Source organism: Artemia sp. Qi Xiang Cuo, chromosome 5, assembly GCF_049724085.1.
Source record: "Artemia sp. Qi Xiang Cuo chromosome 5, ASM4972408v1, whole genome shotgun sequence".
NCBI lineage: Eukaryota > Metazoa > Arthropoda > Branchiopoda > Anostraca > Artemiidae > Artemia > Artemia sp. Qi Xiang Cuo.
Window position 1 is genome coordinate 28,608,232 of NC_142798.1, and position 14,355 is coordinate 28,622,586.

Consider the following 14,355-nt stretch of genomic DNA (forward strand, 5'->3'; position numbering starts at 1 on the left):
ATTGCATTAGAAAGCATCTTAGTTATAAGTTACGAGGTAAGGTTTTTTTTTGTTATAGAAATGCATGATAAGCACTCCTTTATATATCGCTAATTTGGTTAATGAAAGAAAATTAAATAGCTTAAAAACAAATTTTAAGTTTTTAAAAAGCTATGCACCTCATAAAATTTTGTCTTATTTTTTAAAAAAGTGATAGAAAAAATTATGTATATACTTACAAATTCCGATTTGACTTCTATATCTTAACTCCTGTGTAATAATTTAGGATGGTTTGCCATGGAGCCAACTCGGGGGTCAGAAGGTTCTGTCACTATAAGTTGAGTGCTTGATGCATGGTCCGGATGGCGAGTAAATTTTATAGCTCATTTTAAAACCTCTGCTCTTTCGGGCTTTTTTAATTACGGTTCTTAATATCTTTAATTTTTCTCCGAATGATGTGTTTTGCAAGTCTATTCTTCCTTAAAAAAAAAAAAAAAAAATTAGAATGTTCAAAAAAAGAATTTTTTTTTTTTTTAAAAAAATTCATTTTATTTTATACATCTTGATTTCAAATTAAGAGGTTTTGATAGGGGTATGGAGGACCTTTTAGACACTGCTCCGGCCCAATCCACCCCTCCCAGCTACTCGTGCCCTTATTAACGGACTGGTTTTTTTAAATAAAAAAGAAAAAGAATTAATTTAGTTCATTTTTCAAAACAATTGAGAATAAATTCATATTAAATTCAAGTAAAACGATAAGATTTAAATAAAATGTAGACATAAATAGAAATTTAAGAAATGGAAAAGTTAATTAGCACGGCTCAGTCAATCCCTCTTATGAGATAATTAGGTCCGTTAAATAAAAAGGATAGCTAACAATTTTATTTATTAAATAGCGTTATAAGGTAACAAATTTTGTTTTTGAGGAAATGGGGGGTGAGGGTTTTGAACGCATTAAATTTCAGGAAGAGATTCTTCAACGCAGACTGGCCGGGAAATATTTTCAAAAAAACATCCCCTTAAAAACCACTGATCGTGATAAAAAAAAAAATCACACTGTAATAAAAAGGAAGCTTTTGTAACAATTAATACATTAAAAGAATCAACATTTTATTCTAACCTCAATTTACCGATCGACATCTAATAAATTTTTTTTTTCAAAAACATACCTAAAAAGGGCGATGTAATTGATAAAAAATAAAACAATAAATTACTACTGGCATTTAATTTTTTTAAAAAAAATCCCTAAAAAAAAAACAAATAACTTTATAAAAAAAAAAAGCCACTGATCTTGATAAAAAAATGAAGCTTTTGTAACAATTAATACATTAAAAAAATAGAAATTTTATTCTAATCCAAAATTACCAATCTAAAAGATAAGCACTTTTTTCAAAAAAAAAACATTACCTAAAAAGAACACTGATCTTGATAAGAAATAACACCGTAAATTTAAACCTATAAGAGAATTATAGGTTTTTTTTCAACTCATAAAAACAACAAGCTTCTAATTACATAAGAATCCTTAGTTCTAGTGTAAGGAAAGAATTTCTTCCTGAACTTAATGACAATTTCTTTTTAATAATGCGAATATTTTTTACTCACCAGAAAAAGGTTAGAATTATCCATTTTTTCTCTGTAATTACAAAAAATGCTATCTCGATTATAAACGACTCGAAACTGATGGAGAATCAAATATGGAACCTGATTATATACAAAAAATAATAGGCGATTAAAAAATAAGAGACACCGGTTTTTTGAACTAAAAAAAAAGGCAGTGAACATTGAAATTGCGTCATAACCTGGAGGCCGCAAATAAAACAGGATGGAACATAAAGTCCTCAAAGTATAAGTTAACATACTAAAAACCTGTTTGCTATGGGCGCGTACGCAAAGTATATACCTTCAAGCAAATTCCATATGATATTTCAAATTACTATACCTTCTATAGAAATGATACCTCTTTGCAAATGACCCTGGTAACCCCAATTCGTTTAAAATATACACACATACCCATGCCTAAGGCGTATATCTGAATGTATATTTTCAAGTAATTGTACGGTTACTACTAGAATACAAACTTGTTATAAATTTCAAGAGTATTTGCAAATATTTGTCTGCGGGAAAGAGCAAGAAACTCTATAAAAATAATAACGTTTTTAACAAAAAATAACATTTGTAAAAATTTGTAGAAAATAAGTAGTTAAGTAAATTTAGTGCTAGACAAGTAGTTTTAATACTGATTTGATGAAAAATGACATTTTTTTTACAGAAATATCTATCCAGCGGGGAAATATTCTATTTTATGTCATAAATTTGCAAAATATGTCCCTTATGTCCCAATTTTCGAAAATATGTCCCTTTTTTGCCCTATTATGTCATTGTGTCCCGGCACACAGGAATATGTCCTTTGGACATGAAATATGTCCAGTTGGCAACCCTGAGCACCAGCTTCCTTCTAGGATCCTTCGATAAACGTAATAATGACCACTATTAAACTTAGATACACTATGAATGACAACAGAACATGCACGGTAGTGTTCTGATGATATAAACAGATCATAATATTGACGTTGACTCAGATTACGCTCATCTGTCTTCCTCAGGTGTACGTTGTCTGGGCAAAAATCTACTATTTTTCTATTTATTTTACCTGAAAATGCTCTTCTGTCCAGATTTACAGCAAGAAATTTAGGAGTGTGGGTGAATATGGTCTGAAGCCGACATTCGTGGCCATTTTCACATACACCCGCTGGTGGAAATGGGTAGAGTACTCTTGAAAATCTTATGTCTGTCGTATCTATGATCTCTTGGTCGACACGTGATTGAGGATTGAGGACTGCAGGTACAGGAAAGTAGCATGCTTCTGCATCATCTAAAGCTGTTGAATTAATTTGACTCCATTGACAAACCGAACAAGTTAAATATTTCTTAACTTTGTAACTTAATAAATCACGCAGGGGGATATCGGTGTCATTTGTAGCATTTTCATTATTTATAGTCGCTAAAAGTATTTCCCAGTACTCACAAAGTGACTGCTGTTGCTGTTCTGAGAATCCATATTGGACAGGTAGTAAATTCCTCAAAATTTTTGCTCTTTCACAGTGCCTTAGTGACGAAAAAGCAATGCGCTTCACCTCTTCTGCAACATCTCCTTGTAATCTTTCGAAAATCTGAAAAAATGTACTATGTAGACTAAAAAAGTGCCGAATTGGCATAGCACGAAACACCATCATCATTCTTTAACCCTTTTCTACCAGCACCAATACCACTTTTGTAATGATGATTTGTCAAAACGTCCACATTAGTCCGCTTACAACGGACTCTTATCTCTTTTTCAGCAGTAATGGGTTGCTTGCCTTTTGCTTCATCAGCTAGCGAATCAGTCTTCATCTATCTTTTCACTGATAAATCTGTTTCGAATCCTTGGTCTCTCTTTCCAAAAACAATTTTTGGAGCCTTGACTCTCTTTACAGTCGATTTAGATTTGTGCATTTTCGTGGAAATATCCAATGTCTTTTTCCTTCGAACTTGGTGGTTTTTCTGGCAGGGCACTTTCCAGTAGAATTCTCGGAATGACATTCACTTTCGGTAAGCAGAGATGGCTCAACTGGGAAGTTTCTCAAATCTGTTACTGGGACTTGAAATAATGGAAGATCTGGTTTGGCCTATAAATTTTTCTCAGACGTCTGTATTCCAAAAAAGCTTCTAAATTGGGTAAAATTTTCGTTGGTTCGAGTTCCACTAAATGTAGAGCTGTACTACTAGTCACACTTGACAAAGCCATGTAGATCATTCCTGGACCAAAACAACGACTACCTGCAACAACAATTGCACATTGTAAACTCAGTCCTTACGACTTGTGTATTGCAATAGCAAAGGCAAGTTGAAGTGGAAATTGTCTTCTTGTGTAATACACTTTCTTCAATACTTCAAGTCGCACGGTTTCTCGACCAATTTCATATGGCAGCTCCTGTCCATCAAATTTCACTAGGACACTGCCTATTTCACCAGTTAAAAGTGTCTTGAAGCCAAATACATAGCCTATTGATCCATTGACAAGCCCTTTATCAACATAAATATTTCTTTGGAGCATTACGCGTGCACCAACTGCAAGTATCAGGTTCTTCAAAGCACTTACAGGTCTTTTCTTGTCGTTGGTAAAGTTTACCGCGCTCTTTGCTGCTTAAATAATTTCTTAGACCACACTGCTTTTCCATTAAAAACAAAAAAAAATTTTTAAACACGAAAAACGGGTTTTATTTTTATAAAAAGATTTTAAATAAAAAAAAATTATTTTTGAAAAAAAGCTCCTAATTTTAGGGCCCCAAATCGGGTTTAATTTATAAACTTAAAAAAAAAATTAAATAAATAAAGAAAAAAAAAAAAAAAAAATAAGTTAAATTAAAAAAAAAAAAAAAAAAAAAATAAAGAGAAAAAAAAGAAAAAAACAAGGAAAAAAATAAAAAAAAAATAAAAAAACTCACATATTAATTAAACACTTCCATGCACTGAATGTCTTTCAACTGGCCTCCTCTCAGTATATAAATGGAAATATATTAAATAAACACTTCCATGTACTGAATGTCTATATTGATTCTACTCGCCTCCTCCCAGTATATAAATTGAAATCTATCAAAAATGAAGAATATATTTATACTTAGACCAAAACAATAAAAGGTCAACTAACTCCCGGTCCATAACCCTTAATTAAATTTCACAAGTTCATCAACCATTTTATGAATTATAAATTGAATGGATTCGTTTTGTTGCAAGCTTAGCTGCAGTTCGTTTACTTTTCTCATCATTTAACCCATTCTGACCTTTGTTCGCAAGGTCATCTTTCGTTTCAGAAATATTATTAAAATCAGTATTGGTTGAATATCTTGCCTGCATTTTAATTAAACTATTATAAATTGAATTGATCCCCAATTCCCCTTTATCTCTATTTATGCTAGTACCCCCATATATTATCTTTTTTATTTCTATAATTTCCCTGAAGCTTTGTAAAAGTCCTACAGACGTATCTACTATTTTTGTTTGATCAAATAAAATACTGTGATGAGGAAAATTATAAAGATGTTCTGCAACCGCTGACTCAAACGTTTCTGGTGTTTTGTTTTGTTTTAGAGCGTAATCTATTGCATTCTTGTGTTGTTCTAGCCTATTTTCTAAAGTTTGTTGCGTTCTACCACATAAAATTTTCCACAAGAACATGGAATTTTGTATACTCCCTTTTGCAAATTTCTCGGTATCTTGTCTTTCCCTTTATTTAACAACGAGCTTATATTATGTCCAGATTTAAATGCTGTATTTATATTATGTTTTTTTAATTCTCTTCTTAATTTTTGTGATAAAATTGGTACAAAATTTTTGTGATAAAATTGGCCTTTTGTACCAATTTTATCACAAAAATTAAGAAGAGAATTAAAAAACATAATATAAATACAGCATTTAAATCAGGACATAATATAATCTCGTTGTTAAATAAAGGGAAAGACAAGAGACCGATAAATTTGCAAAAGGGAGTATACAAAATTCCATGTTCTCGTGGAAAATTTTATGTGGGTAGAACGCAACAAACCTTAGAAAATAGGCTAGAACAACACAAGAATGCAATAGATTACACTCTAAAACAAAACACAACAACAGAAACGTTTGAGTCAGCGGTTGCAGAACATATTTATAATTTTCCTCATCACAGTATTTTATTTGATCAAACAAAAATAGTAGATACGTCTGTAGGACTTTTACAAAGCTTCAGGGAAATTATAGAAATAAAAAAGATAATATATGGGGGTACTAGTATCAATAGAGATGAAGGGGAAGGTGGGATCAATTCAATTTATAATAGTTTAATTAAAATGCAGGCAAGATATTCAACCAATACTGATTTTATTAATATTTCTGAAACGAAAGATGACCTTGCGAAAAAAGTTCAGAATGGTTTAAATTATGAGAAAAGTAAAAGAATTGCAGCTAAGCTTGCAACACAACGAATCCATTCAATTTATAATTCATAAAATGGTTGATGAACTTGTTAAATTTAATTAAGGGTTATGGACCGGGGGGTAGTTGACCTTTTATTGTTTTGGTCTAAGTATAAATATATTCTTCATTTTTGATAGATTTCAATTTATATACTGGGAGGAGGCGAGTAGAATCAATATAGACATTCAGTACATGGAAGTGTTTATTTAATATATTTCCATTTATATACTGAGAGGAGGCCAGTTGAAAGACATTCAGTGCATGGAAGTGTTTAATTAATATGTGAGTTTTGTTCTTATTTATTTATATTTTTCTTTCGTTTTTGCTTTTTGTTCTCTTTATGTGTTTAGTATGTTTTATTGTAATGTAATTTAAGTTGTTTTTTTTTTTTTTTTCTTTGGTGGTTATTTTTCAAATCGTATGTGTTTGACTAATGATGACAAACGGACACCACCAAAAACTTTAACGTTCTCTGAGCTGGTTTTCTTAAGATGCAGCTGGTTAACGATCATACAATTTTCGTTGGTTGGCATCAATACAACAGGAGTATTTCCCTCTGTGGCTAACTTTATGTAGAGATCTACAATTTCGTCAGATGTAGCTCTGCAAGAGTTTTCAATCTTTCTCTTGTCGAGATGATTCAGATAATCACTTGTTCAAACACCAAGTCGAATACCAGAAAGTGTATCAGCATAACTCATTTCGGTCTTCTGTCTCATATTTATCGTTAGTTCATCGTATTAAAACTCTTGCAATAGGATGGATGCGCCCATTGATCCAATTGTACTTTTGATTTCAAGACGTCTCAAAGGTAAATATGGGGGATTAGCAGATACTGGTCGCAACTGAAGAAAGTCTCCAAACAGCAGGCAGTTGGCATTACCCATTGGTAAATCAACTGACATAATTTCAACAGCGTCAAGTGAACATACATCAACAAGAGTGAGGACGCGAATCCATGCTAACTTCATCAATAATGAAAAGTCAGATTTTTGCAAGTGTCTTTCTCAAAGTTAGAAGCTGCTCAGTGGATAGAGGTGTGTATTTTGCCGTTGTTTGCTGATCAACAGGTAAACTGAAGCAGCGATGAATTGTTACACCATTTATACTATGAGCATCAAGACCTGTAGGGGCCAATACTACAACAGGAGAGTCCTCTTTCTTGAAATGTTTAGAAAGTATTCTTCTAACAACACTAATGACCCTAGATTTTCCTGTATCGCAAAAGTCTGATACGACCATTTTCAGTGATGTAACACGATCTCTTTTGGTAACTGATTCCACAATTTTGTCAACAACTCTCTTTTGATCAGTGTTCAGTGACTCATAGTCATTGTTTAATCTATCTTCCGTGTCACTATCCAATATCTTTCTATTTGCGTTTACCAAATAATCCATAGCTCTGCCAATAACTGTTCCCTGAATTACATTTTCTGAGTTGTCATCTTCATTGTCCGCTATGTCCTCTTCCATATTTTTAATGTTGTGAATCTCTTTCGTCTGTTCTCCAATTCTTTTCTCACATTTTTCATCAGTTTTTGCCTTAGCAACAAATTTCTCATGGTAAGCCACCATATCTGGATGGCTTGCACTTTCAACACAGTACTCTCGTAATTGCTCATTACACTGATCAGTATATCTTATTCATTTTGTCAAGATTTAAACATCTTTAAAAGCATTCGGTAATAATTCTCTTTCTTCTCGTCAGACTCGAGTGGGTTTATCTTCTTATGCTGAATGATGTATGGTTTAAAAGTTCTTTTTCTGAGGTGAAAAGAGCCAACATTCAAAAGCATGTTCTCATCAGCACCCTTACGTTCTCGCTCATACCAAGAAAGCTGCTGATAAAGACTGACGCTCTCCATATTTTCAAGCCCTTTGGGGTAGGCATCAGCAACCCAGTTGGCAACATACAAGTCACAACTTTGTGGATCCTCTTTCGCTAGCTTTTAAAGCTCTTGATATTTCTTTAGCGTCCTCTTGACTTCGCTTATTTTTCCAAGGCCAACATATCTAAATTGCTTAGAACCACTGTACAGCTTTGTGCCTAGAAGCCTGTCTGCAGCTTCAGCAGCTCCAACTTGACGAGTTTTCACAGACTTCAACAAATAAGGCATGGTTCTTTTGCCAAGACTCTTGCATGCACTGTTCACTTCCTCCCACAAGTCATCAACTTCGGCACTTTCCGCTTTTGTCATGTAATCTGTGATGTAATATGGCAATTTGGAAGCCAAGTGGCCAATATGCTAAAGATCAATATTTGCTTGATTAGCCATCAACAATACAGGATTGTCGTCATTTATGTTTCGGTCATCATCTCTTCGAAGCAGGTCATACATTCTTTTTCATTGTTTTTTTCGGTTTGTCCCGTGAGCCAAGCAGTCAATGACGTCATGCAGTTCTGTCCGTTCCTTTGTGGGACGAGGAAAGCCAAATCTACAATATGTAACCAATCTTCCTCTTTTTCGTTTGTACTTTCTTTGACAGTATTTATTACAACGGTGCACTTGATGGTCTTTGACTAGTTTGTAAAGTGTTGGGCTCGTCAATTTATTCGGCAGTTCGCAAGTTAAAATCCCATCAATATACTGAATCACTTCAGCTGCTGTTGATTTCCCAATAACAGGAGCATCTTCAATACACAAGACGTAGTGTACATGAGGTGCACCTCGCGCCTGATACTCAATGCGACGTATTGACCTATAAAGACTGTTATTCTCTTTTAACTATAGTAAGGCTTCATGCACTTTTTTCAAATTAATTAATGCTGTCCAAACATTCTTACTGTAAGCTGGCTGACCATTAACACGAATTAAAAAACTGTCAATGTTTAGTAGTTTGTCGGGTTCAAAGTCTGCATTGGCTTGCACATCAACAGGTAAGTATGCTATTCTGCCTTTAAGAGTGTCGGTAAGTTCCGTTCTAGGTTTCGTCAATGCAGTTACTTCCCCGAGTTTAATAATCGTAAGACATGGCATCAAAAATAGTATCATCGAAAATTCAAACTTGTTCAAACGACTTATGCATTCTGGTGTGTTCTTTCCTTGGAGACTAATTAAAAAAACTTCTTCCACAAAATAAGTTTTTCAAAGACAAGTAAAGAACTCCATTAAACAAAAAATGAGCAAAAATAAAACCAAATAATCTACCAAGCGTGAAACTACCACAAATCAGCATCGATGAATAAATAATAACCCAAAACGAACAGAAACTACAATAAATAATCGAGTCAAACTCAAAACGAGCAGAAATTAACATAAGTTGGGCTCAAAACCCCTATGGCTTCCCAAGGCCAGAACATAATTTGCAGTTTACTAAAAAAATATAAATATTTTACTTTTATAACTTTAATAAATAAAATAATATTAACATTTTGATTACTGAATATCAGTATATGTATATTAAACTGACAATACACATTCATTTGTAAACATCATTAATAGAAATGTAAAATTATAAGAAAAGTAATTAGACTCAAAGTTGAAGGTACATTCTCTGAATTGAAAGAATATTTAGGAAAAGTGTCTAACAGACTCGACGCTGAGAGACAAAGAGTCATTTACGATCAAGATCACACAAGCGTATCTACTGATGAAAACATGATAATCAGCCGGTTTGGTAGGAGTATGGACAAGGTGGCTGAGATCAGAGATGAATACCCGATAATGGTTTGGGATTCTTGCGAGCAGGTAAAGTTGAAGACCCAAGTAAAACCACTAAGATCACTTTTGAACAGGAGAGGATTTGATGTGATGTTGAACAGTACTGAAATAGGTCAAGCAGGTCATTCCAGAAGACGACAGAGAAGAGCTTAAGGATTGTACTGGATGGATAGAGGATGGCAAAGATTCATTAGAAATCTGCGATTACTGTGCTACTAAAATGATGAAAAGCCAGGAAAATATCCGACCTGCACTGAATAATCATAGGCAGCGCGATAGCGCTGCCTAAGTAAAGAACGATGTGGGCACAATGTATTATTTTTTTTTCTTCTTCTTTCTCCATACCCGGGCACTTCGTATCGAAGGAGTTGTCGTAGAAACTTCGAAAAGGGTTCATTTGATTGAAAATTGGAGTGGCTAGTGCTCGAGTGATTGGAGGGCAACTAGCCCCCCCACGCCCATCATTCCCCCAAACACATTCAATCAAAATTTTGAGAAAGCCATTTTGTTCAGCGTAGTTGATTTCCAGATAAAAAATAGGTTTTTGAGGAGAACACTCCCCCACAGCCCTCGGGGCAAGGGTTTTAAGTTATGCCCGGAGGGCATATAAGAACGATGTTGGCACAATGTATCATTTTTTTTTTTTCCTTTAGAGCAGGGCACTTCGTATCGAAGAAGTTGTCGTAGAAACTTCGAAAATGGCTCATTCAGTTGGAAATTGGAGTGGCGTGTGCCCTATTTAATAGTCAAAAGTGATTGGAAGGCATCTAACACCCCTTCCACGCCCACCATTACCCAAAACACATCCAATCAAAATTTTTAGATAGCCCTTTTTTTCAGCATAGTTTATTTCCAGATAGAAATTATGTTTTTGAGGAGGACACTCCCCTACAGCCTTCAGGGCAGGGGTTGTAAGTTATGCCCTGGGGGCTTATAAGGTTTTTACGAAAAGCGTTTTCATAGAAACTTCTAAATAGAGATTATTCGGTTGGAAACTCAAAGGGCAAGTGCCCTTCATAGTAGTCGAAAGGGATTGGAGAGCAACTAATCCCCCTCTCATGCCCACCTTTTCCCCAAAAACCTACAATCAAAATTTTGAGATGGCCATTTTATTCAACGTAGTTTTAAGTTCTGTAAATTAGGTCTTTAAGGATGACAACCCCCTCAAAGCCCTCAGGGCAAGGGCTGTAAGTTATGCCCTGGGGGCATATAAAGTTTTTATAGAACGTGTTGTCGTAGAAACTTCAAAAAGGGCTCATTCGATTAGAAATTGAAATGGCTAGTGCCCTTTTTAGTAGTCGAAAGTAATTGAAAGGCAACTACCACCCCTTCCACGCCTACCATTTCCCCAAACAAATCCAATCAAAATTTTGAGATAGCCATTTTGTTCCACGCAGTTAAAGTTCAGGAAATTAAAACTTTGAGCAGGACACTCCCCCCACAGTCTTCAGGGCAAGGGTTATAAGTTATGCCCTGGGGGAATATAAGTTTTTATTGAACTCTTTGTCGTAGAAACTTGAAAAAGGGCTAATTCGATTGGAAATTCAAAGGTCTAGTGCCCCTTTTAATAGTCGAAAGTGATTTGAGGGCAACTAGCCCCCCTCTGTTCCCAACTTATTCATCAAACACATCCACTCAAAATTTTTAGATAGCCATTTTGTTCAGTGTTGTGGATTTCCAGATAGAAATTATGTTTTTCAGGAGGACAATCCCCCACAACCCTCAGGGCAAGGGTTGCAAGTTATGCCCTGGGGGCATATAAGGTTTTTCTTATAGAACGTGTCGTTGTAGAAACTTCAAACAGGGCTCATTCGATTGGAAATTGAAATGGCTAGTGCCCTTTTTAATAGTCGAAAGTGATCAGGGCAAGGGTTATAAGTAATGCCCTGGGGGCATATAAGGTTTTTATTGAAATCTTTGTCGTAGAAACTTGAAAAAGGCCTCATTCGATTGGAAATTCAAAGGGCTAGTGCCCTTTTAAATAGTCTAAAGTGATTTGAGGGCAACTAACCCCCCTCTGACGCTCACCTTTTCCCCGAACCCATCAAATCAACATTTTTTTATACCTATTTTATTCATCGCAGTTGAAAAATTTTGAAATTAAATCTTAAAGAATGGAGAACAATCCCCCTCCACCTTCCTTCGGGCGATTGTTTCTAAGTATGTACAGAAATTAAGCAATGTTATACTTTGGTGCGGTTTTGTAAAAACATCAAAAAGGACTCACTAGTTTGGTAACTGAAAGGCCATGCACCCTTTTAAGGGTCGGAATCGATTGGAGAGCAGGTAACCCCCCTTGCATACCTAACAGTTCCCCAGACATACCCAATCAAAATTTTAAGATAACCATTTTATTCAACGTAGTCGAAAGTTCTGGAATTTAGGTCTTTTAGGAATAATAACCCCATCAGAGCCTTCAGTGCAAGGGCTGAAGTTTTGCCATGTAAGTAAATATGGTTTATATAGAAAGTTGTTGTAGAAATTTCAAAAGGGCTCATTTGATTGGAAATGAAAATTGCGCTTTTTAATAGTCGAGGGTGAGCGGAGTGTAATTAACCCTCCTCTCACGCCCACCATTTCCCCAAAAACATTCCATCATAGTTTAGAGATAGCCATTTTATTTTACGTAGATGAAAGTTATGGACATTATGTATTTAAGGATGCCAAACCCCCTAGAGTCCCCAGGGCAAAGGTTGTAAGTTATGCCCTGGGGGCACATAAGGTTTTTATAGAAGGCGCTGTCGTAGAAACTTCAAAATAGACTCATTCGATTGGAAATTCAAAGGGCTAGTGCCCTTTTTAATAGTCCAAATTGATTGGAGGGCAACTAACCCCCCTCTCATGCCCACCTTTTTCCCAAAAACATCCAATCAAAATTTTGAGATAGCCATTTTATTCAACGTAGTTTTTAGTTCTGTAAATTAGGTCTTTGAGGATGACAACCCCCTCACAGCCCTCAGAGCAAGGGTTGTAAGTTATGCCCTGGAGGCATATAAAGTTTTTATAGAACGCGTTGTCGTAGAAACTTCAAAAAGGGCTCATTCGATTAGAAATTGAAATGGCTAGTGCCCTTTTTAATAGTCGAAAGTAATTGGAAGGCAATTAACACCCCTTCCACGCCCACCATTTCCCCAAACACATCCAATCAAAATTTAGAGATAGTCATTTTGTTCCACGCAGTTAAAGTAAAGGAAATTATACCTTTGAGCAGGACACTCCTCGATCAGTCTTCAGGGCAAGGGTTATAAGTTATGCCCTGGGGGCATATAAGTTTTTATTGAAATCTTTGTCGTAGAAACTTGAAAAAGGGCTAATTCCATTGGAAATTCAAAGGTCTAGTGTCCCTTTTAATAGTCAAAAGTGATTTGAAGACAACTAGCCCCCTCTCTCGCCCACCTTTTCCCCAAACACATCCAATCAAAATTTTTAGATAGCCATTTTGTTCAGTGCTGTGGATTTTCAGATACAAATTATGTTTCTGAGGAGGACACTCCCCCAAAGCCCTCAGGGCAAGGGTTGTAAGTTGTGCTCTGGGGGCATATAAGGTTTTTATAGTACGCATCGTCGTAGAAACTTCAAACAGGGCTCATTCGATTGGAAATTGAAGTGGCTAGTGCCCTTTTTAATAGTCGAAAGTGATTGGAAGGCAACTAACACCCCTTCCACACCCAAAATTTCCCCAAACATATCCAATCAAAATTTTTAGATAGCCATTTTGTTCCACGCAGTTTAAAGTTCAGGAAATTATACTTTTGAACCGGACACTCCCCCCAAAGTCTTATGGGCAAGGGTTATAAGTTATGCCCTTGGGGCATATAAGGTTTTTATTGAACTCTTTGTCATAGAAACTTGAAAAAGGGCTCATTCGATTGGAAAATTCAAAGGACTAGTGCCCTTTTAAATAGTCGAAAGTGATTTGAGGGCAACTAACCTCCCTCTCACGCCCACCTTTTCCCCGAACCCATCCAATCAACAAATATTGATAACCATTTTTTTCAACATAGTTGAAAAATTTGGAAATTAGGTCTTTAAGGATGAGAACCCATCCCCCCACAACCCTCAGGGCAAGGATTGTAAGTTATGCACTGGGAGCATGTAAAGTTTTTATAGAAAGTGATGTTGTAAAAACATCAAAAAAGGGCTCATTCAATTTAAAATTGAAAGGGCTAGTGCCCTTTTAATATTCGAAAGTGATTGAAGGGCAACTAACCCCTCTCTCACGCCCACCCTTTCCCCAAACACATCCAATCAAAATTTTGGGAAATTTATTTTGTTCAACGTAATCGAAAGTTCTGGAAATTAGGTCTTTTAGGATGATGACCCCATCAGAAGTAGTAAGGCATCAATTAGTATCAATCCTACGCCTGAGGCAGGAATATACAGTGTAGTTTAACCGGTACATTGACTTACCAGGGTCAGTCACCTGTAACTTGATTAGTAGGTTTTTTTTCTTTCTTTGTTGTCAATTACACAATGAATGTAGGTCATAAGTTCACATACACTTTCTTAAGACTAAATATGATTAAACACGTTATAAAACTAGGTTTCAGCTCCAAGTTTTTTTTTTCAATCAGAGTGGGTTTTTTTTCGAGCTGACACCTGTTTTTTTTGCAGCCAATCAGGGAATTGCTTAACAATTCGTAATTGAAACCCTGTATAATGCTTTCCAAGGCATAGTGTATAATGTCCTCAAACAGGTTTTTTTTCTTCTGTTTTTGTTGTCAAT